The sequence below is a fragment of the Pleurodeles waltl genome, chromosome 10 (assembly GCF_031143425.1).
Source record: "Pleurodeles waltl isolate 20211129_DDA chromosome 10, aPleWal1.hap1.20221129, whole genome shotgun sequence".
Lineage (NCBI taxonomy): Eukaryota > Metazoa > Chordata > Amphibia > Caudata > Salamandridae > Pleurodeles > Pleurodeles waltl.
The window spans coordinates 480431201-480454924 of record NC_090449.1 but is presented as its reverse complement, the minus strand read 5'-3'; the positions used below and the strand labels follow the sequence as shown (position 1 = coordinate 480454924).

The 23724-nt window shown below is 45.2% G+C and overlaps 1 protein-coding gene across 1 annotated transcript in view; it reads left to right on the top strand.

The window, feature by feature from the left end:
- The first annotated feature begins 3164 nt into the window (after positions 1-3164).
- Positions 3165-23724, top strand: part of LOC138261638 (uncharacterized) — a 56164-nt gene continuing 35604 nt past the window's right edge. Inside the window, exon 1 of the mRNA XM_069210773.1 lies at positions 3165-3456. The gene's annotated coding sequence lies outside the window, so the exon portion shown is untranslated. The remainder of the gene's footprint in view (positions 3457-23724) is intronic.

Genomic DNA, 23724 nt, shown 5'->3' with positions numbered 1-23724 from the left:
ATCAACATACAACTTTCAAGAAAAAATAACACATAACTTATTGCAAACATCCATATGTTGTAAACAACATGAAGAAAAGCGGTGCTCCAAATGATGGTGCAGTAATAGAGCATAGATTCAAAGTTGACCTGACACATAGATCAACATACAGCTTTCAAGAAAAAATAACACATAACTTATTGCAAACATCCATATATTGTAAATGACATGAAGAAAACAAGATGTGCTACAGATGATGGAGCAGTGAACAAGTGATATTTGGGAGTCATGACATAAAACAGATATATACACAACTACAAAATGTACAAAAGTCCACAATGCACCACTTTTCTTCACGTCATTTACAACTTTGGACGTTTGCAATATGCTATTTTTTCTTGAAAGGTGTATGTCGAGCTATGTGTCAGGTCAACTTTGAATCTATGCCTTATCAGTATTTAGTGTATCATATTTCTCAGTGGAACATTTGGTTTGAATGGCAAAACTAGGGTTGCCACCTTTTCCAGACAAAAATACCAACCATTTGCTCACGTTTTAGAATTCTGAAAAGGCCCAGACCTGATTCTTTAGTATAACTTTATTTGAAATCTCTGTATTCATTTTTAACAAGCCCTTTCTGCCTTTGTTTACTTTAATTATCAGTCAGGAGTCATTAGGGCAGTTTTAGAACATTTGTACAGCTAAGGGGAAAAATACCAGCTTTGAGAGATTTTTAAAAAGTTTTGTACTTGCAGGACATTAAAATATCAGTCATGCCGGTATAAAACTGGCCAGGTGGCAACCCTACTCAAAGTGCCAATCGATACCATGCTACTCCACTCCAAGAAAGCCAATAAATCTCACAAATGCAAGACCTATTGATTTTACCAATGCCTGTTTTATTTCTCTGTGTATCGCAAAACTCAATAAACTCTTTTTAATTTTTTTTAAAAAACGGACATTTGCAAAGCCAACAGTTCTCGCCTATGCAAATGTGCTTCAGCCAAGTTGTACATTAGTGTGGCTGCTGTTCAGCATGGCTAGAAGTTAGTGGCATAGAGGAAATTGGTGTGGAGTATCGTAGTGGAATGGGGAAGAGAGGAGTAGAGTGTTGTGTATTGGAATGGCATAGAGTGGAGTTGCACAGAATGGAGTACAGTGCATTGGTGTAGAAAGCATTGGCATAGGGTGTTGTAGACTATAGTGGCATTGAGTGAAGTGGCACAGATTTCAGTGGCGTACAATCAAGCAATGTAGAATGCAGGGGCAAAGTGTGTTGCATAGAAAAGTGCAGTGGTGCAGTGTCGTAGAGTACAGGGTTCAGTGGCATGAAGTAGAGTGTCTTAGAGTGGTGCAAAGCAGAGTGGTGCAGAGTAGGGGACAGTGCCTTAGAGTGCATTGCCACAGAGTCATTGAGTGCAGTGGCACAGAGTAGAATGGCATAGAATGCAGTGGCTTTGAGTACAGTTGGGCAGAGTAGAGTGTACTGGTGTATAGTAGAGTGCAGTGGCATTAAGTAGAGTGGTGCAGAAAATAGTAGAGTGCAGTGGTGTAGAGTGGCACAGAGTGGAGTGACAGTGGAGTGGCAGAGAGTAAACTGGACTGGTGTAGAGTGCAATGTCGTAGAGTGCGGTGGCACAGAATCCAGCAGCATACAATGCAGGTTGCAGAATGCAGTGGCATAGATCAAAGTGGTGCATAGCAGAGTGCAGTGGAGTAGAGTGCAGAAATGCAGAGTGGAGGGGCATAGAGTGCAGTGGTGTATAGTGGCTTAGAGTGCAATGTAGTGGTGCAGAGTAAAATGGCATAGAGTGGTGTAGAGTATTTTGGAGTGGAATAGCATAGAGAGGACTGCTACAGAGTGTAGTGATGCAGAGTAGAGTGGTGTAGAGTGCACTGGCATAGAGTTCAGAGCAAAGTGGCATAGCGTTCGGTGGAGGAGAGTTCTAGAGTGGTGTAAGTGCAGTGGCATAGAATGGTGTAAAGTGCAGTGGCTTAGAGACCAGTGGTGTTGACTACAATGGTGCAGAGTAAAGTGCAGTTGCGTAGATGTGGAGTGGTGCAGTGTGGAGTAGATTGGTGTGGAGTGGATTGTTTCAGAGTATGGTGGCATAGTGTTCCATAGAGTGTAATGGCATAGAGTAAAGTGGTGTAGAGTGCAATGGCATGAGTGCAGAGTAGATTACAGTGGTGTAAAGTGGAATGGTACAGAGCAGAATGCATTAGTGTAGAGAGCAGTGGCATAGAGTGCAGTGTTGCACAGTTGCATACAGTGCAGTTGTGCAGAGTGCCTAGTTGGGAGTGGTGTAGATTGCAGTGGTGTACAGTAAAATGCCGTAGAGTCCATCGTATAGAGTGGTACAGAGTAGAGAGGCGTAAAACAAAGTAGCATTGCGTGGAGTGGTGTAGAGTACAGTGGCTTGGAATGCTATTACAGACAGCACATTTTGAATTGAACTGACAATTACATTTGCACAGACATACAGTTTTACTGCTAGAAACTATACAGCACACAAACGATGTGTGTGGAAATGGCATCACCTAGTGTGTTTATTTATTTTGACCATATTACAGAGTATTCAACACATATCAGAACTAATAAAAAATGTGCTTCATTTGTCCTGTTCTAATTCTGAAATATTTGTGCAGTTCATTCAAATGCTGTTGAGTGTTAGAAAAAACCCTTTCCTGTCGCCAGTATCCAGCAAGACTATCACATAAATCCTCTCAATTTGAAGTCACAGAAAGAAACCACTAAGCTCCCTAGAAAGACGGAGCCTAACATTTGACCTCTGACTTTGAATGCACAGCAAACAGAAAGCCAGAAATGTGGGTTTCAAACCATAAAGCCAATAATGGTAAGCAATGGACGGAATGCATTCCCAGGGCAGTTTTCTGGAGGTCCCCAGCTGTTGTTGGCAAACTAGGCGCTGCCTGGTAGGCTTAAACCAAAAAAGAAAGCCCTCAGCTCGGATCCCATTGAAGAAATCCCCTTTGATAGCATTTTCAGAAACAACCAATGAGGAGTGGATTGCTTTCGAATCAGATGCTGGACTACCTCGGTCACCCAAAGTCCGTATCTCTAGGAAAACACTAATCCCACTGCTAGTTTGCCAAATGAGCCTTGTCTTCCGGGGCAGCGAGAAGGTCTCTTCCGGTGCAAAGGAAGCTAGGTCTCTTCCGTTGTTGCGAAAGTGTTTCGGGGCGGATCTCTTTTTTTTTTTTTAGAACCAATCGGTGGGTATGCTATGAAGTAGAGACACAAATCTCCACCCATCAGTGCCCCCAAAATTTACAATCGCTTTAAAGAAAACGTTCGTATAGTTGAATTCCATTTTCTTACATTAATGTTGCTTTCAGTGGTAAGAAAAGTGAAAGGCAACTGCAGCTTTAGAGATCTTCTGTTGGAAGGCTGTAGGGAAGGCTGGCCATCGGGAAGCTCCCGCTTTATTCGCGAAGTTTTGGGTCTTGGTGTCGGTAAGTAGCTTTAAGACTACGCTTCGGTGTGAGTCACCATTCATTTAAGTCCTGTAATGTATGTAATACCATTGCAATTATATAGCATTTGCTGTCCCTCAGGAGGCGCTGAAGCGCTTTTCTGAAAGTAGCATGTTACTCCGTGGTGATGATTAATGCAACGTTTTTTTAAATTAAAATTAGAGTTTTCGCATGTACTCAGCTTGTCAGGTGGAAAAACACCTAATGCTATAGTCAAGCAAGCTTGCGGTCGAAGTCAGTTAGTTTTTACTCTTGTGTTCTCAACACATATCCTTTAGTGCATTATCTTAACAGTTAAGTTTATTAGAATATTCCATTAAGATCTTAACTTTTGAGACCGACAATAAGGTATGCAGAAGATTTGTGAAATGCCCACGAGAATTAGGCGATTGTTATGTTTTAGTCTGAAAACCATAGTTGCAGAAGAATTGGTATTTAGTACAGGAAGATCAAATAATAACAGAGAATAACTGTAGGGAGCTGGGTTCTGGGTGCATTACCCCCACTTTTTGGATGGTTTTCAGATGCAACTTTGACTGAAGTGCACTGGGTTCCTGCTAACCAGTTCCCCAGTGCCAGTGTTCTGTCCCTGAAACATGACACCTGGTCACTTGATCCCCAAGTGACATGGCCCTTCAGCCTGCCGTAAGTCCCAAGTAAATGGTACTCCTAGGGCATGGGTGGCAACTTGTGCCACTCTGAGGGACCCAGCACCAACTTGATGCAGACTGCCATTGTGTGCTGTGTGACAGGATGCTCCTAAAATGAAAACACGTGACACATTTGTGTGCCATGTTCCCTAAAACATTGCATACAGCAGGCCTTTAGCCCTAAAGGAAGGTTCATTATATTACTAGTGAGGGTATATCTGCATGAGCAAATATGCCCCTACTATGCCTTTGTCGATCCTTAGACATAGGAAGTATACAGTGAAGCCATTTTAAATACATGTGCTGGACACTGGTCACTACGAATTTCCCAGCTACGTGATGGCTTCTCTGAACCCAGGGATCTTTGGTATCAAACATCTCATATTGGTGAACCCACACTGATGCCCATGTTGGATTTAACAATACATGCACCCAGAGGGCATCTTAGAGGTGACCTCTGAAAATACACCAACTACTAGTGTGTTGACTGACTGGTCTTGACAAGTTCAACCATGTTTCTGACCCCTTAAGATGACAGCCAGCGCTCTCGGGGGTCAGAGACAAAAGCTTGCACTGGGCGGAGGTATTGATCACTTCTCCAGGCAGGATGCACATTCCAGAGCAGAAAGTTTCAAAGACCTAGCCACATTTGTAATGCATCCCAGGTCTCTCCAGTTGGCAAAGATGACCAACCCACCCCACCCCCACCCTGACCCCATTTCTTGGCGGCAAGACAGACATGAAAATTAGTTAGATTAGGAGGTGTGCCCATATCATGCCAGTCCCACCCCTAAGGAGGACGAGCTGAAGTGGACACCATTTTTAAATGTCTCCATCTTGTTTTGGATGGATTTAGACCTCTAGCGTCAGGGTTATGCCTTCTTCCCAAAGGCAGTTGTCATAGAGAGGGTGTAGTCACCCTAAAGCTGGACAACCCATTGGCTTCCACCTGGCACTCCCTGTAACGCCCTTAAACTCAGTATTTAGGTGGCACCCAAGAACTCATATCCTCGCGACCTAAGTAGCCCAAGGACACCGAAGAGTCGACCAGCAGAAGAGGAGAAAAGCAGCAGCTGACCTGGTACCCACCCCTCCGGCCTGTCTGCAACCCCGTTCGGACTCTGCAGCAAAAGACAACTCATCCTGCAGCTGAGCTTCCAGAAACCCAGAAGGACTGCCTGCCTTTTAAAAAGACTCAAGATTCCTGTGAGCAGCAGACCTGCTCCCCAACAAACTCTGAAAATGGACTTTGAAGCCTCCGTAACCACAAAGAACTGACCCCTGAAGTCATCACTGCATCCACTGTCACTGACCTGAGTTGGAGTAGACCTCCGGTGCCAAAAAGGTTCCCTAGAGTATGAGTCCAACATGGTTTCACCCCTCCTGGACTCTCTGGAGTCGCCTGCAGCCTCTGCACGGAGGCCCCCTCTCATGCAGCCTCTGTGGTGAGAGAAGTCTGACACCTGAAGCAACCACTGCACCCATTGCCTACGGCCTGATCTGAAGTGAGTTCCTGGTGTCAACAGCATTCCCTAGCTCTCCTGAGCTCGAGTCCACTGTGGTTTCACCCTTCCTGGACTCCACGGCGACACCTGCAGCCTCAGACTACAGGACCACTCATACTCGATTGCTCCCCGACACAGAAAGCCAACACCAAAGGACACCCCTGCATCTGTTGCCCCTGGGCCTTGGAGAAGAGGATCAAAGGTGCACCTATGTCCAGAGACCCCACATTTGTTACCTGCCTGTTGGATTTCCCCGACTGGCTTCCTAGCCACAGCCTTTTTCCCAAGGAGACCGATCTCCATTGAAATACACTGCACACCCCCTGTACTACACCTCTTTTCCCAGTCGCCCCAGTGCTGCTTGGGGTGACCTGTTGGTGTGGTCCTGATCCTTGCCCAATACTTCCCTTAAGGCTCAGAGTTAGGTCTGGTAAGTTGTCAAAAAGTACGTTTGCTGAACTTGTTTTCCTCCCATAGGTTAACATTGAAGAACTCAAAAATTGCTGTGTCCAGTTTTTGCAACTGAAAAGTATTTATGCTTAGAAATGTGCTTACCTTGTAACAAAGTTCTTGGTTTCAAAATGTATACAAAAAAGAAGTGTTATTTTTGTAAATAGGTTTCAAATTTATTCTTTGGGTATGTGTCTCATTTATTGCCTTTGTGAGTACAACAAATGCTTAGCACCTCCCTCCGATAAGCCTAACCGCTCACTCACACTAACACAAAGTAGAGCATTAATACTATCTACTTTTGCCTCTGTAACCAATTGGGGATCCACTGGACTCTCTGCATGGTGTACTTTTTTAGTGCACAAAATAGAGAGACAGCTTCATACAATGGAGTTAAAGGCAGGTCCAGCCAGAGTGGCAGAAGACCTGTGACTGGAAAGGAAGGTCAAGGGGAAAGGCAGATTCAGAATCATTCGGTGGTGGTCTATATATTACAAATTGAGTAAGAATATCTGTTGAGTTTTTCTTCAAAATGGAGTTTGATTTATTAGCATATAGGGTTGATATGCACCTCCCTGGGACCCAGAAAGTGGTGTTGGAGCATCTGTCAGTGGATCGAATTGTCGATATTTGTATTGCCTTTGTGGGTAAGCCTCATAGGCACTGGTAGTAGGATTACGGTTGGTGCTGCAGCAGCCCCAAAAATAACAGCCCAGGAATTCAGGAGGTAAATCAGCAGTAAAGACGCCTTTACATTTTGTTTTAAATGTTGTCATTTTCCCTGTGCTTCTAAGACAGGTCAAATTCCAGGCTATGGGGGTTATTACAACTTTGGAGGAGGTGTTAATCCGTCCCAAAAGTGACGGTAAAGTGACGGATATACCACCAGCCGTATTATGAGTCCATTATATCCTATGGAACTCATAATACGGCTGGTGGTATATCCGTCACTTTACTGTCACTTTTGGGACGGATTAACACCTCCTCCAAAGTTGTAATAACCCCCTATGTCTTTTGGGTAATTGCTGCTTTTTCTTTTAACATGGAGATGAGATTGGCATTTACTTTCTCTAACTTGAAAGTGAGAGGTTTTTGAAGTAAGTGACAATCTTGCTGGTGTACAGGAAGTGTGATAGGCTGTAGGATGTCATTTTTTTAAGATGCAACAACATTTAAATACCAGTTGGCAGAACCCATTTCAGAGGGCCACAGGGCACACAAGGGTTTCAGGACAACCATGGTGGATGAGGACTTTTTCTCCTGATGTCCCAAGGCTCGACCTACTAGGGATCCCGCTCAGTTGGGAAAAGTAACCCTTCTACACTTGACACTCAGGTAGTTGTGGTCGAGCAGTCAAGGCTCACTCTGGGGGGATGTAGATACAGGCCAGGGAACATGACTCATAACTCAAAGTGCAAACATTACAAACAATAAATCCGTATTTAGACAAATGCTTGATTTTATAACAAAAAGTAGTATTTTATCTCTAATCTAACTTATTGAAAACAGACCTGCACATGAGCTTTGGCCCGATCGGTTCACAGTGGCTTCCTCACACCTTCTACAGTGAGACCTCATGGTAGGGCTCCTTATTGGACCTCGCTTTCACTAATGCTCCCCTCTTCCCCACAGCACACACTGGTCTTGGCAGGCAGGTAGGCACTTGTGCTCCAGGGCAGGTTGTCTTGGTTTCCCTGACTGATGTCCTCTCAGCCAGAAGGGAGACTAGTAGGCCTTGGCTCCTAGTCCTGTTCACAGGCAGACGTCTTGTATAGCTTCTCCTTTTTACAACGCCCACATGGCTGCTTTTCAGATAACACATTTTTTGGAGACTGAACCTCTCGTTTTATAGTCCTTTACCAGACACCAAATATGATTTAGGGTCTGAGTCTTTGACGTTTTATGTTGGGGTTCTGCTTCTTTTGGAGTGGACAGTTCTTTCTTCTTTCCTCATGAAAGATGTCTGTCACAGCTGGCAAGACTCAAGCTGGTTGTCTAACAATACCACTTTACTGAGCAACCAGAGTTCACACCTGGATGTCAGCCACAGTGATATGTGTATCAAAAGGTTAATCCCAGCCCCTCCAGCCCTACCCTTTATGATTCACTTATCAGCCCCATCTCTCTTCTTGAGATTTGTTCAGGCCCCTTCCTAGTGATCTGTCACTGAATCAAAGAGCAGTCTTTTGAAGTTAAAGGGAGTCTTCCTTTCCCTCCAGTGTATGTCCCACCCAGCTCCCAGAAATGCAGCGATACACAAATGTGTCAGGGTGGTGGGATTCCTCTCCTCCTCTTGTCTTTACCAGACAGACCTCAGCAGCCCAAAATGGAACCCAGGCCCCCCCCACATATTGTAACATTGCAGACACACTTGCATAATGTACATTCACAGCCCACTTACTGTCTAGCAGTAATACTTCCATGCATTGTACCATTACATGCACACATGCATTCAGTACACACGCTTAGTCTGCACACACTGTTCAGCACTAAAGCTTTTCTGTATTTAACCATTTTATATTATTTACAAACACACACTGCCAGAACACACAATCATTGTGTGCGCACTTCACTCTTCATTTATTGTACTTCACTCAAGTACACATAAAACCAGCACATGATCTCACTGCACACACACTGAACAGGTCTACATCTTCCATGTCATGTATTCCTCAAAGGCATATATACACTCAGCACATGCACCAATCACACATTTACTGCACACTACAGGGCGACACAGTGCTTTATCCCAGGACTGTATCCTTCCCTCTCACACATACAACCAGTGCAGATTCACTCTCCTGTGCTGCGCAGCATTCCACATCTATCTGATGTAGGCAGGGGTGAGGTAAGCACACAGCAGTGGAACTTTTTAAAAAGGTGAGTGAGCCTGTAGGCCTCACTGCAGTGACACTGGGTAAAAAGGCCCTGTACACTTCTACTGATCACTACACGGTATGCTGCTACCACTGCGCTTGTGCTGCTTAATGCCTGGTTAAGGTGGTAGCCTTCCACCACTATGAGGGCAACGCTTTGGGCGCCCCTCCCAGTTCAACAAGACCGCAGTCTGTGATGCAGGCCTATGTCATGGCGCATACTTGTGGTCCGTGTCCGTGTTCGTTTATATAAAAAATTCAGCATTAGGGATCCAGACAATAGTACAGCTGGGCATTCAGGGTGGGGTTACACGTATTTTTTCATGCAGAGGACTTTTCAATCTCAACCCTTGTAATGAACTGTAAACTTATTTGGGAATAGATCAGTAGGTAGGAAAGCAGAAAATAAGTACTTAAAAAAAAATCGTGAAGTGTGTTGGCTGCACAAATTTTTATCGGATCAAAACAAAATCAATATTTTTTACGTGATAAATATTTGCTGAAACTCGGTTTCCACACATTGTTTTATAAGTAAAACTGTATGCCTGTGTAAGCGTAGAGGCCATTCCAGTGGAATATTCTGTCTGTAAGTGACAGTGCACTACCACTACATGCTTTAGTAATATATTTGCAATTGTGTGCACCACCAGCAACACACTACATTCTTACCACTCTGAATAGATTTCCTATTCTTTGTGTGACACTTGGATTTTTTGCAATCGCTGTAACTTCAATGATGTAACATTGATGGTAGCATCCAAACTCTGAAAATTCCTCCAGCACCAGAAGTAAGCCTTAATTATGGTGTGAATGATTAGCTGTAGCCTTTCTTCGTAGATCTCAGTGGTATTTGATAGCTCTTCTATTTGGGACAGAGTTTGATATTTTGAGAGGCTGGAAGGAGAGAAAGTGGTGCTGACAACAGTTTGTATGCTGGATTTAATATCTGTGATGTTAGCCTGGGGCGTAATGACTTACGTTAGAGGTACAGCAATAGATTTGATATGCCTGCCTTGGGAGCTTAAAAGGTGGTGGCATCTGCCAAGGATTTGTCAGTAGGCCGCCGGTAGGCTGCTGGTATCTGTAATGTATGTAGCCCCTATTTGTTTAGGTGACCATGTTCTGCAATGAATTTCGGGGTTTTGCGTTATTTCAGGAAACGCTAACAAATTGTGATCCTGTGGTAATGTATCACTAAAGACATGAATTATCTTGGAGAAAAGCTTATAACAGTACTGTGCTTTTTATGTTGTTTATACTTAAAAAATCATCTTGTATACCATCGCATCTTTGTCATGTTTACAGAGACATCATTCTGAGTAAAAATACATATCAAATACAAAAAAGACCACAATCCTTCCTTATGCCATTACTTTGTGGATGTGAAAAATATTGTGACTGTATTTATAGAGCGCTTACTACCCCTGACGAGGCAGCGAAGCACTTTTTGGGGAGTAGCACGCTACTCCAGAACTGAAAAAGGATTAACAGATTAGTGATGGATTATTGTAGGGAAATATGAGATAATTTGAGTGGTGACTGTTAGTTGGATTGATTAGGCAATAGGAGGGATCAAAGAGGGAAGAGTCTAGAAGGTGTTTTTTGAGAGCCCATAGTAGTAGTAAGATGACGTTTGAGATAAGTAAAAGGAAAGATGGTGGAAGAAAAAGTCTCTAGAAAAGGATTGGGGAAATAATACTAGTAAAATAAGGTTTGGGATGAGTCAAAGCAGAGGTACAAGAGGGAAGAATTTAGAAAGAGTTATTTGGGAGGTCTTAGTAAACTGAGTGTTGGGGTGATTCAAGGAGGGACGAATCTAGAAAGGGTTATTTTGGAGAGCATAGTAGTAGAATGAGGTTTTGGATGCGTCAAAGAATGGAGGCAGAGAATATATCGAAAGAGGTGTAGAGTGAGACAGAGTTGTGCGTTCAAATCTGAATTTGAAGTACCTGAAGAAAGAGAATTACTTTGTGATTCTGAGTTGAGGACCCAACAGTGAGCAAACTACTGCCTAATCACACAAGCACTTAGACCATGTCTATTTTTTTGTTTGCTCACTTGTGTTCTTCAAAGTGCGTATGTGGGCCATCCTAGGTAGTTGTATTGCCGCATTGCATTTTGACCATTGGGCTGTTTTTATGCATCTGGCTGTGGGTCTGGTATTCGTTTGAATAGTAACTATTTTATGCATGGAGGGCTCTTTAATGTCCAGCTTTTTTGTAAATTTAGGGCTACAGAGTGAGCTTTGTGTCTATTTTTGTATGACATATGGTACTGTCTGTGCTGGTAAGTGAATTACTTACTTACCTGATTTCCTACGCAGAAGAATGGCGGGTGGACTCTAGGCAATAATCAACGATGACTTGTGAAAAAGACACCCACTTTGACTCATCCCAAATCCATTCTACTACTTTCATCTCCCAAATAACCCTGCCTAAGCTCTTCCCTCCTCATCCACATGTAACTCACTGTAGGAAAGTACCATCTTGCCTGGCATGTTACCCCCATATTTCACTGTATATATGTTGTTTTAGTTGTATGTGTCACTGGGACCCTGCCAGCCGGGGCCCCAGTGCTCTTAAGTGTGCCCTGTATGTGTTACCTGTGTTATGACTAACTGTCTCACTGAGGCTCTGCTAATAAGAACCTCAGTGGTTATGCTCTCTCATTTCTTTCAAATTGTCACTAACAGGCTAGTGACCAATTTTACCAATTTACATTGGCATACTGGAACACCCTTATAATTCCCTAGTATATGGTACTGAGGTACCCAGGGTATTGGGGTTCCAGGAGATCCCTATGGGCTGCAGCATTTCTTTTGCCACCCATAGGGAGCTCTGACAATTCTTACACAGGCCTGCCACTGCAGCCTGAGTGAAATAATGTCCACGTTATTTCACAACCATTTACCACTGCACTTAAGTAACTTATAAGTCACCTATATGTCTAACCTTCACCTAGTGAAGGTTGGGTGCTAAGTTACTTAGTGTGTGGGCACCCTGGCACTAGCCAAGGTGCCCCCACATTGTTCAGGGCCAATTCCCAGGACTTTGTGAGTGCGGGGACACTATTACACGTGTGCACTGTACATAGGTCACTACCTATGTACAGCGTCACAATGGTAACTCCGAACATGACCAAGTAACATGTCTAAGATCATGGAATTGTCACCCCAATGCCATTCTGGCATTGGGGAGATAATTTCATGGTCCCCCGGGTCTCTAGCACAGAACCCGGGTACTGCCAAACTGCCTTTCCGGGGTCTCCACTGCAGCTGCTGCTGCCAACCCCTCAGACAGGTTTCTGCCCTCCTGGGGTCCAGGCAGCCCTGGCCCAGGAAGGCAGAACAAAGGATTTCCTCTGAGAGAGGGTGTGACACCCTCTCCCTTTGGAAATAGGTGTGATGGCTGGGGTGGAGTAGCCTCCTCCAGCCTCTGGAAATGCTTTGATGGGCACAGATGCTGCCCACCTCTGCATACGCCAGTCTACACAGGTTTAGGGATCCCCCAGCCCTACTCTGGCGCGCAACTGGACAAAGGAAAGGGGAGTGACCACTCCCCTGACCTGCACCTCCCAGGGGAGGTGCCCAGAGCTCCTCCAGTGTGCCCCAGACCTCTGCCATCTTGGAAACAGAGGTGTTGCTGGCACACTGGACTGCTCTGAGTGGCCGGTGACGTCAGAGACTCCCTCTGATAGGCTCTTACCTTTCTTACTAGCCTATCCTCCTTCCTAGGTAGCCAAACCTCCTTTTCTGGCTATGTAAGGTCTCTGCTTTGGGGAATTCTTCAGATACCGAATGCAAGAGCTCACCAGAGTTCCTCTGCATCTCCCTCTTCACCTTCTTCCAAAGGATCGACCGCTGACTGCTCAGGATGTCTGCAAAACCGCAACAAAGTAGCAAAGACAACTACTGCAACCTTGTATCGCTTCAACCTGCCGGCTTTCTCGCCTGTTTCCTGGTGGTGCATGCTCTGGGTGTAGCCTGCCTCCTTCTTGCACCAGGAGCTCTGAAAAAATCTCCCGTGGGTCGACGGAATATTCCCCCTGCAACCGCAGGCAACAAAAGACTGCATCACCGGTCCTCTGGGTCCCCTCTCAGCACGACAAGCGTGGTCCCTGGAACTCAGCAACTCTGTCCAAGTGACTCCCACAGTCCAGTGACTCTTCAGTCCAAGTTTGGTGGAGGTAAGTCCTTGCCTCCCCACGCTAGACTGCATTGCTGGATATCGCGTGATTTGCAGCTGCTCTGGCTCCTGTGCACTCTTCCAGGATTTCCGTTGTGCACAGCCAAAAGCCTGGGTCCCTGACACTCTAACCTACAGTGCACATCCTTCTGAGTTGTCCTCCGGCGTCGTGGGACTCCCTTTTGTGACTTTGGGTGGACTCCAGTTCACTCCTCTTCTAAGTGCCTGATCCGGTACTTCTGCGGGTGCTGCCTGCTTCTGTGAGGGCTCCCTGACTTGCTCGGTGCCCCCTCTGTCTCCTCATCCAAGTGGCGAGATCCTGGTCCCTCCTGGGCCACAGCAGCATCCAAAAACCCTAAAAGCGACCCTTGCAGCTAGCAAGGCTTGTTTGCGGTCTTTCTGCATGGGAACACCTCTGCAAGCTTCTTCACGACGTGGACATCCATCCTCCAAAGGGGAAGTTCCTAGTCCTCTTTGTTCTTGCAAAACACCAAGCTTCTTCCATCCGGTGGCAGCTTCCTTGCACCCTCAGCTGGCATTTCCTGGGCTCCTGCCCACTCTCGACACTGTCGCGACTCTTGGACTTGGTCCCCTTGTCTTACAGGTACTCAGGTCCGGAAATCCACTGTTGTTGCATTGCTGGTGTTGGTTTTCCTTGCAGAATCCCCCTATCACGACTTCTGTGCTCTCTGGGGGTTGTAGGTGCACTTTACACCTACCTTACAGGGTCTTGGGGTGGGCTATTTTTCTAACCCTCACTGTTTTCTTACAGTCCCAGCGACCCTCTACAAGCTCACATAGGTTTGGGGTCCATTCGTGGTTCGCATTCCACTTTTGGAGTATATGGTTTGTGTTGCCCCTATACCTATGTGCTCCTATTGCAATCTATTGTAACTTTACACTGCTTGCATTACTTCCTTTTGCTATTACTGCATATTTTTGGTATTGTGTACATATATCTTGTGTATATTTGGCATCCTCATACTGAGGGTACTCACTGAAATACTTTTGGCATATTGTCATAAAAATAAAGTACCTTTATTTTTAGTATATCTGTGTACTGTGTTTTCTTATGATTTTGTGCATATGACACCATTGGTATAGTAGGAGCTTTGCATGTCTCCTAGTTCAGCCTAAGCTGCTCTGCTATAGCTACCTTCTATCAGCCTAAGCTGCTAGAAACGCCTCTTCTACACTGAGAAGGGATAACTGGACCTGCTACAGAGTGTAAGTACCCCTTGGTACCCACTACAAGCCAGGCCAGCCTCCTACAGATGCAAAAAGTGTTCCTTTCCAAATGGCTTTTGACCATTCAGCATCTCCCCCCTCATCCCTCCTGCCAACCCATCTCTCCAAGCCTCACTCCCCCCACCCATCACTCCCTGACCATCCATTTAACTGTATAAAACAAAACAGAAAAAAACAACCAGAAGTTACAGGTAAATAACCCTTACAGACTGTCGAGTCCATTGATGTGGGAAACTAAGTGGGTGTATTGGCACATAGCCACTGCCATAACCCAGAGGTTTCGAATTATATGGTAATATCCGAGTATATGATGTGGATGAAACTTCATATGTCGTGTCTAGGCCACTCGTCCCGTGGTGAGATCCCACCCATGGTGGCCCTTTTGTATAGTTCATACATGCTTGCAGCATCTCAGTTGTATTTAGCGTAATCAAATAGCACGAAGTTCCAAGAACAGTTCATCTTTCGTTGTCTCTCCGTTTCCTCTGCTGGACACGCCAATCTCCCATTGATGTTTTGGCTGCTTGAGTCAGTGGTAATCCTTTAGTACTTTCTCTCGCCTCCATAAGCGTTGTTTGGGAAAGTCCCAGCACTAAAGCTGCCTCTTCAAAGGATGTACAGAGGTGTTGCTTGTTAGGAAGTTTCGAAGTCTATGCCAAAGGATAGGTCCAAGGATATTTGACTTGGTCTTTATGAAGTGCCATCGTTACCAGTTTAAATTACACATGTTGCGCTAAAGTGGCTGGCGCAATGTCGCTGTAAAGGGAGTACGTTGCTCCTTTAAAGCTTATTGTGTCCTTTGTTCGCTCAGCTCGGAGGATTCGTTCCTTGAGTTTAAAGGAATGCAGTTTCGCAAGTACTGTCCTCTGGCCTCTTGCTATTCCCAGAAAGCTTAGGTCCCACACAGTGCACTCTCTCCAGCCTCACCTCCTGTTGTTCCCCTCACAGTTCATCTGAGAACAGACCAACAATGAATGCCTCTAGATCTGGCCCTTCCACTCCTTCCTCCATGCCCTTCACTCAAATGTTGTTTCTCCAAGACCTATTTTCCAAATCTTCACACTTGAGTAGGGTCATCTGTAGTTGCAAATGAATGTGGTCCGAGGCCTGTTCCAGAGGCTGTAGTCGATGTTCAATATCCTGGCATTTTGTTTCCAAATCCATTGCGCTCTGGCCAACTGAGTCAATATCTGTTTAGATGGAGGACAAAAGAGTGTTAATCTTGATTTAAACAGGTCAAAGGTGGCAGCTAGATCGGATTTGAGTTCTTCCCTCAGTTCAGACTTAAAATCACATGGCGAGGCCAATAGAGTGGCATTTGATTGATTCAAAGTGAGAGTATTTATAGGAGAGAGGATGCAGATCATTCTCCCCATGGAGGCTGCTTGTGCCCCTCCTATGCTCTATTTACAAGGCTGTAACATAATCCTTAAATAGCACATCATGTAACATGCATATATTTCAGATTTCTATTCTTGTTAAACATGTAAGTGGGTTACTGATTTTAACACATAGGTCCTTTTGTTACTTGTAGTTAATAAATTGTAATCTTTCTAATATAGAACAGTGAGCAATGAAGGACATGTGACTCCTACACCTTGTAACTCTCACTGTTTTATGCAGCAAGCATCTTGTACATTGATTTACATAGTTACATGATTGTTAATGTATAATATGCATGTTCTGTAAAGTGCTCTGGAATGAGTAGTGCTAAAAAATAAATACAATAGTGGTATTCACATTGTTATTTGTGCAAATACTGGAACAGACCAACACGTCCGACATTCTTACAGTGCATGCATTTCTCTCATGAATAGACACTGACCAAAGTCATTTTGACCATAGCACCATGTTAAAATAATGTAATTGTTGTCGGAGCGTGCAATGAGGTGTAAATAGACACAGTGTCGGACAAAGTGTTAAAAGAACGTAAGGGCAGATTGTGAAGTTTTTAAATTGGAAAGATGAGGAGAGAAGCTTGGGAGTGCTTAGACCCATGGGTAGGTGGAGGAGGGATTCTCAGAGTGCCTCTAAGATTGTGGTGTCTGTATGCAAGTAGTAGGAAGGTAAATGTTACAACATATACATTTATGTATAAAAGCACAAAATAGTGAACTTACCGTCCTGCAGCCAGTAGACTTGCTCCCTGAATAGAAGTTAGGACTTTGTAAAACCATGAGGAAGTGGGGAGGGGTGATGTGAATCTAGAGACTTAATAGAACTATGCAGATGGGTAAAATGGAGTTGTGCTTTATGTTCATTGTGTTTATGTTGGGCATGGTGCCACTGTTCTTGCTGCCCAAATGTAAACTCTGGTCTGATAAATGTAGTTCAGAATGACATATGAAGAGAGAGGTGTGTTGTTGGTGTGTCTGTGCCCCGAAGCAGGATGATACGTTTTGTTATTAGTAAACAATAGCCATACTTTGTAGTGTATTTTAACATAGAGATAGGGTCAACTTGACGTTTGACCTATGTCTTTGATTGCACTGCAAATGTGACAAGATAAACACAAGATTTAAAGGCCTGTTTACTGAAAGCGAGTTTGTGGAAGAACACAGTAAACATGTTTTAGGCAAAAGACAGAGGAATTGAAGCTGACCAGCCTAAAGCAAATAAAGCCAGAAAATATGTATTACAAACCATAAAACCAATGGTAAGCAATGGGCAGAATGCAATCTTAGGTCAACTTTGTGAATGTTCCCAATATGTCTTTAGCAAACCAGACAGCTACCTAATAGAGCCAGCAAATAGAAAGCAAGCAGATGTGAGTAACAAATCACAAATCCATTGGTAAACAGGTAAAATGCATTCACTGGAAAGCTTTATAAATGTCCCCAAGATGACATTAGCAAACCAGACAGCTGGGCTGTGTGGTAGGCTTTGACCTAAAACAATAGCGAGGTCTAGGTTCAGTTACATTCACTTGATGCCCTCGCATTCTGGAGAAAGTTCCTTTCTTTCGTTTGTCATATATCCTAAAAGATGATATACCTCAGACTTGTGATTGGGGCAAAAGAAAGGCATGGGGAAGTATTACTTTGATTTAAATGCTGCCCTTTTTAAAAAATATTTTGAGATTGAAGATTTACATAGGGTAGTTCTAAAGCGGTCTAGTTTCATTTTGCACTGCACATGTGATGCTAAAGTTGACTCTTACAGTCACCACTGGAAAATATGTAACTGCACAATGCTTTTATAGGCCAGAGGTGTAGAATTTAATGAAATACCTACTTGCCAATGGAACAGGTTGCTTCATAAATCTTCTTGTCCTGTAAAATAATCTACTTGTCCTTTTAGTGCAATGTAGCGTGACAACAAATTATGGCAGCAATCTCATTAATAAGATTTCTGACAATAGCATCTCAGATTATGCTAGGGCTAATACTATAGTAGGGCTTTAATCCTAGCAATTTCCTTATTTTGCCATCTTTCCGTAGATCTACATACTGGGGCTGGAGGTAGCTGTAAACAGAAGTCCAGAGGCTTGAATGCCTTCTTGAGTTTGTTCAAACCTACTAACTTTCATGATTAGAAATTTACTCCTGACAAGGGCAGAAGTGAAGCTTCTTCCATGGTTGGGGGAAAGTGATTAAATGAGTAAATCTACACATGCATATGCATATTTACTTGTGCTAAAATACAGCCCTCAAATACTGTCAAGTAGTGCGATTTTCTATCTACTTCTGTAAATACCTGTGAGTTCATGAAATTAATTAATGTGCACTAATGCAAAGACATATACCATGGATATACTTTTTGTGACTTTCTTCAAGAATTTGCCGCCTTTTGCCAATGTTTGTAACAGTGGTGAGGGTTTGGCAGCTCCCACAGCAATAAAGTTTTACAAAAGCCTTTTAAAAACAAGACAAACATTGACAAAACCGAACAAGCGTTTGCAATGCAACAGTTCTCACATTTCTGACAGTTGGAGCTATTGGTACTGTAAATGCCAATGCCTTTTACCCATGTGTTTTCGTTGGGAGTGGAATGGATGTATGTGGTGTGGAGTAGAATTATGTGGGTTGGATTGGAATTATTAGTTGTGGAATTGTGTGGGGTGGAATTGTGTGGTGTAGAGTGGATTTGTGTAGTGGAGTAACGTGGCATGATGTGCAGTGGAATTAGGTGGATAGTAATTATGTGGTATTGAGGGTACTGGAATTACGTGGAGTGGGATTCTGTGTTATGGAGTGTCATGTGGAATTGTATTTTGTGTTCTAGAGTAGTATGTAGTGGAGTTTAACTATGGTGTGCTGTTAAATTTTGTGGCATGATGTGGAATTCTGTGGTGTGGATTGGATGTATGTGGTGTGTAATTCTGTTGGTGAGTTGAATTATGTAGTTTGTTGTCGAATTACGTGGTGCAAAATGGAAATGTGTAGAGGTGAATTGTATTTTGTGGAAGTGTGTGGCGCTGAGTGAAATTATGCTGATGTATTTGTGTGAATTGTGTTACCAAGTTTAACAAGGAATAGTAAAACAGATACCCGAAGACAGTTGCTACTTTTCTATGGAAAGATAAAAAGAGCTATCAAGTTTTCAAGTGCCATACGTGACTAATTCCCCCAAACCAGTTTTACATACATTTTGGGGTTTGTAGACTTTTTATCCCATTAAAAACAGATTGAAGTGGGTAGACACCTACGGGCACGTTGTGCCCACATATTTTTCATTTTAATTAAAACTGTTTGACCAACATTTTAAAAACAAACAGTGGCAAGCAAAAAGGACACAGACGGGGCAACAAAATAAACAGTTGAAGCTAAATACCTATTAGCATTTGAACAAAGCCGGTTTAAGGCAGAAGAAAATGCCAAAGTACCCCTAGGATTTTATGCAAACAAACTAACATCATGTAATGTGCCAGGTCCTGACACTGTCTGAGCTCTTTATGTTTGGCGGTACAACTCCATGCAAGGAGCAGGAGCGTGTATGAGGCATGAGGCATGAATCTTCCTCTGCAGTGTGTTTACGTTTCATGAAATACCACAAACTGCACAATTTACACTTGGATCAGTGTCTACGTGCAGAGACTTGCATCTGAAAATGTGCTTCACACACAAACTTCACAACTCCATTTGCTGCCCTTTGTGCTACAACGCAATGCTAAACTGTGTTTGGAGTCACACAACAGGGCTTTTTTTAGCAGGAGTTTGGCCAGTGACGTCATTGGGGGCACAGTGTGTCCGGTTCACACAATACAAAGTGCAGACTCCCATATGGTAGTCGTAAGGCACGCAGTGTGTTGTAAACATCAGGGTCTGATGTTATGTGAAGAGTAGTGTTGTAATATCACACCTTCCCCTGTAGGGGAAGTAACACTGCTTCTTTTTACATTAACACGAGGGCGTTGCTAAGAAGTGTTATTAAACATTAAATAAACTTGCTGTGGTGTTGCTAAAGGTTTTTCTATGGATTTCCACACCTGATGTCCCCTGATTAGGTCAGTGTGAGGCACTGGGCACTTCCTTGAGAGTTTGGAAACACATAGGGCAGCTGGTGCGGCCAGGAATTGCAATTGTCATTAACCAGCATGTGTTTGGCACCCTTGTCAGTCACAGTAAATTATGATGAAAACACCGCCTTGTAACCACAATTAACCCACTTTAAAAAGAATAAATAATTTATTAAATTTTTAAACACAAAACAAAAGCATACATTAATACAACAGGTCTCTCGACGAGAAAAATCAGAGATAGAGGAGGAACATTACAAACCATACAGCTACAACGGTATCCCATGTCACAAGAAGCTCTCTGCTAAAGTCTCTCCCTTTATGCTTCAATATCGAGGGATCCATTCTCAAAAATCCTCCACACCGGAGGAGCGAAGAGATCCACAGCCCCGGTGTAGGAGAAAAACATACATGCCAATGGTCATAATCCAACATCGTCGAGCAGGAAGAACTACAGGAAAAACAAATTGCTAAAACCACTAAAAAGGCAGGTGGAGCACGCAGTCACATCGCGCAGGCTTATCTTACAACATGGTAACACACATGATCAGTAGGGGGATGAACCTCGCAGAAGGGAGCCACCAATCACGCAGCACACTCCGTCTGGGCCGCCAGGTATTCATTCAGAGGGGCCCAAATATCCTTGGGTCGGGACCCCTCTGGCATAAGTTCCCAAAATACTGACAGCTGATCATGGCAGAAAGCCGCATCTTGCAGCCATTCAGACCTACGAGGAGCTCTCCCCCGACCCAAACACATAGCAACCCTGCGCTTAGCCAGCAACATGAGAAGGCCTACTAGACGTCTATGCGGGCCCTGAATCTCATCCATATATCCCAACAGCACAATCTTAGGGGAGAGAGGCAGCTCCAACTCTATCATTTCAGCAATCGACCGCCATACCTCCACCCAAAAATTATACACTTCCGCACACTCCCACGCCAGATGTAAAAAACCCGCATCCTGAGTCCCACAGCGAGCGCAACATGCATCCGCCATCAACCCCATGGAATGTAGTCTCTTTGGCGTATAATATAGTCGATGCAGAAACTTAAAGTGCAGCAGACGCAGCCTATAATTCGGGGACAATGCTTTCATGTGAGCGCAACAGCTGCGCCACATTACCTCCGGGATAGGCTCCCCCACATCTCTCTCCCATGCAGTCCTAGAGGACACCCCAAGGCCACCCCCCTGCTCCTGCATAGAATTGTAAAGCTTTGTTATCAGCTTAGAGGGGGATCTCGCACCACAAAGTACCTCCAGGGTACGAAACTCCAAGGGAGCACCAGGCGCACCAAAAAATCGATCTCGCAGCAAAGCACGGACCCGGAGAGCGCAAAATCGCTGCAACGCAGTACCATCACAGCCCGAAAGTGCCTCAGAAATATCCAACAGACGGCCGTTCACTACCCAGTCTCCCAGCACCGTCAGGCCAGCATCTCGGAGAAACCCACGCACCCCACCATCCCGGAACATCTGAGCATCAGCAACTGCCATAACAGGCAGCAAAGGGGCAAATGGTACAGAAACCCTAGACCGCTGCATCAGCGCCCTCCACGCTCTCGCCGCGCAGGCCACTGTGTCGATTCCCCTAGAACGGGATGGCACCCGCCTTCCAAGCACACACACCAAGCCGTCCGGCCAGACAGAGTCGCTCTCAGGCGCCAAATGTGGCATATAGCGGGTCGGATTCAGCCAATAGTACGCAAAATGCGCCTGAGCACAGTGATAATATAACTCCAGGTCTGGGGCTGCCAGCCCGCCCTGTTCAAATGGCAGCGTCATTTTCTCCCAGGCAATACGCGGCTGCCGCCCCGCCCACGCCAATCGAATGAGTGCAGATCTGAGGCGTCGGAGATAACCCCCAGCAAGCGGAAGGGGAAGATTGACGAACAAATACAGAAATTTAGGAAGTACCACCATCTTGGCAACGGCAATGCGTCCGGTCAACGAAAGTGGCAGGGTGCTCCAGACCTCCACCTTTTCCTCCAGCCATGTCAGCGCTGCCCCATAGTTAGCAAGACGTAACGCATCCTCGTCACAACACAGGTGTATACCTAAATAACGCACCGGGCCCTCCGCCCAAACCAAAGGGTATCGAGAATCAAATCTCTCCACGCTGGGGGTCAGTGGCAGGATCATCGACTTCGACCAGTTAACAGTGACACCAGAAAAATTCCCGAAGCGCACAATTTCATCTAGTAAAATATCTAGATTCTGCCCTGGGTTTCGCACGTATAGCGCGATATCATCCGCATATAAAGATATCAAGACAGGGCGTTGCCGGAACTGTAAGCCGCTGCTGCTATATTTCTGTCGCAATCCCGCCGCCAGCGGCTCCATTGCAGCCGCAAAAAGAAGTGGAGACAGCGGGCACCCCTGTCGTGTACCCCGCGAAACCGGGAATGGAGCCGATACACTTCCGTTAAGACGCAACCTGGCAGTGGGCAGAGTGTACAGCAGCCTAATCCAGTTCACAAAGCGCGCGCTAAGTCCCACTCGGCTCAAAAGCGCAAACATATACTCCCAGGCCAGGGAATCGAAGGCCTTGGCTGCATCAAGAAACACCGCAGCTACATCATCGCCCGCCTCCAATGAGCCCGCCACCGCAAAGAAAGTGCGCAGATTATGGCACGTGGACCTCCCAGGGACAAAACCCGACTGATCCGGCAGCACCAATCTGGAAAGAAGTGGCTGCAATCGCGCCGCTATCATCTTTGCAAAAAGTTTGTTATCAATGTTTATCATGGAGAGTGGGCGATACGAATCACATCGTGTCGGGTCCTTCCCGGGCTTCAGAACTGTTATTATTAAAGCCTCCCGGAGGGAGGCTGGGAGTGACCCAGCCGCCAGAGATTCCGCATACACCTCCAGCAGATATGGAGCAAGGATATCCACGTATTCTTTATAAAACGCGGGGGTCAGTCCATTGACTCCTGGAGACTTATCTCCGGGTAAACTTCGAATCGCCGCTGCCACCTCTTCTACTGTAAACGGCCTATCCATATACTCCCTGTGTGCCTCCTCAAACCACACCAGCGCGATGTCCTCAAAATACTCCTTCATATCTGCCTCCCTCAGACCTACCGGGGACGCATATAGCTGCGTAAAATATTCTATAAATACTTGCATCACACCGCTCGATCCGGTCACCCTGCCGCCCTCAGCGTCAATCACCTCAGTAACGTAATTACTGGCCCAGGGTCTACGCAATAATCCCGCTAGCGTTCTCCCGGCTCTCTCGCCCTCCCCATACCTACGAGCCTGTGCGTGTCTCCCAAGGAAACAAATCTCTCTTAGAGAGGCCTCCTCGTTCGGTGACACCCCACGCCTAATTTCCGCAAGGACCTCACTTGACCATGTCGCCGACAAGCGTCTTTCCAGCTCACCGAGCCTCCTTTCAATATCGGCCATCTCCCGCCTTAAGACTTTCACAATCCCATGCTGCTTCGCGAGACACACCCCACGAATAACCACTTTAAATGCCTCCCAAACAGTGCCGGGAGATCCCACCGATCCACGATTCTCATAAAAAAATAGCTGTATCGCCTCCCTTACCTCCTCCCGAAAGATCTCGTCACGGAGCGCTCCGCTGGGCAATCGCCACATAACCATCGGTTGCAACTCACTAGGTATCGCCAATTCTAATAACACCGGCGAGTGGTCCGATAACGTACGGGGGAGATGGTCTACCGCTCTAGTCCAAGCCTCCACATCTCTAGTGCCCAGCCATCGGTCAATACGAGACCAACAGCTATGGAAGCAGTTCAAGCAGGTGCCCTCTCGCACGCCTATATGCCTCTGCCTCCACAGATCTACCAGTGCTCCACTATTCATCACTGCCGCCAGAGATCTCGCCGAAGAAACATGCTGCAC